Source organism: Brassica oleracea, unplaced genomic scaffold (genome assembly GCF_000695525.1).
Source record: "Brassica oleracea var. oleracea cultivar TO1000 unplaced genomic scaffold, BOL UnpScaffold03034, whole genome shotgun sequence".
NCBI classification, from domain to species: domain Eukaryota; kingdom Viridiplantae; phylum Streptophyta; class Magnoliopsida; order Brassicales; family Brassicaceae; genus Brassica; species Brassica oleracea.
In genome coordinates, this window is record NW_013619560.1 from 1 (window position 1) to 1,340 (window position 1,340).

General features: G+C 26.0%; 1 long non-coding RNA gene across 1 annotated transcript; it reads right to left on the reverse strand.

Annotated features, from left to right (window-relative positions):
• Nucleotides 1–392: 392 nt before the first annotated feature.
• On the reverse strand, nt 393–1,161 carry LOC106321791. The gene is made up of 2 exons (XR_001266134.1): nt 1,033–1,161; nt 393–802 (listed from the first exon to the last, which is right to left on the reverse strand). It is a non-coding gene; the product is annotated as an uncharacterized LOC106321791 (long non-coding RNA).
• Nucleotides 1,162–1,340: the final 179 nt, after the last annotated feature.

A 1,340-nucleotide genomic window follows, 5' to 3' on the forward strand; every position in this document is an offset into this window, starting at 1 on the left:
ATAATGATTGATGTGAAAATTTTGGTTAAATTGTTAATAGAGTATTAACTTGTAAAGTATTTATTGGTTATTAAATGTTTTGTTAATAAATTTGATCTAAACATTAAGAAGATGAATAATATAAGACAATTTACTCAATTTTAAAATTTTATAACATATATCAAAATTTAGTATATCTTTTGTTGAGTTGGCTATCTAAGAAGGGAGAAAAACAACTTTCTTATAATAGATTTTCATATCGCTTTTATTTTTTATAATCTTTATTTGTTTTGTAATATCTGTTTTTGAAATATTATTAAATGGATTATACAAACTTCAACGGAATGGAAAGATGATATAAAAATATTAGATAAACTGAAAAATATCTTTCTGCAATACAAATATTTTATAAATAATTAATTCATAAATTTATTAGTTCCTATAGTAAAAAATATACATTTAGAATAATATAGACTGACAATATATTTTCAACTATATATAAGCATAAAAACTCACCTCTCTTATTTATTGGTAAATCTATTTTATTTTGTAATAGTGTATTATGGACAAAGAGGTTTTGTATAACAAAAGCAGTCTTGTTGTCTTTAGGTTTAACGACAAGGAGCCTTAACAGCACAATTGCAGTCATGATGGTCTTTCTTCTGAACAATTCTGTTTGTACATTCGCAACTCTCAAATTTTTGATTTACTCGTTCTCGTGGTCGCTGTACTTCGACATGGCACTTCTTGTTTCCATCAGGGCTGCATTTTCCAGGAAGTCGACGATACCATTTACACAAAGGGTAAGGGTTTTGGCCATTCACTTTAATAATTTTCCCGAGACCAACAAAAATAAACAAAATAAAGTTAATATTTGATAAAATCATTGGCTAAAAATGATTGATAAGATAATCAGATTGTTCTTTCAAAAAAAAAGATAATCAAATTGTAATTTGCTTTTTTTGTTCAACGCCAACTTTGTTTATAGGAATAATCATTAATTTCACAATTTTCAGATATAGAATCAAATGAAAATAATAAATAATATATTACCTTTGACAATGTTCGAAACGTGAGACATGAGAACGCACAAAAAAACAACTGAAATAGCATACTTCATGATTTAAGAAATTGATAAAAAGATGTTTTTGTTATATGTAAAACTTTATGTTATTCTTTATCAATCTCGTGAAAAGAATGTGTGTCTTTTCGTTGTCCATACACATCATATATATACTGAACACACACTAAAAATAGATCTTTTATGTTAACTTACGAGGTAAAACCCAAACAGATTAAAAACGTATGGTGTGGCCAATTCAACAAAGTCGATGAAATCGGTAGATTATATTTGAAAAAAA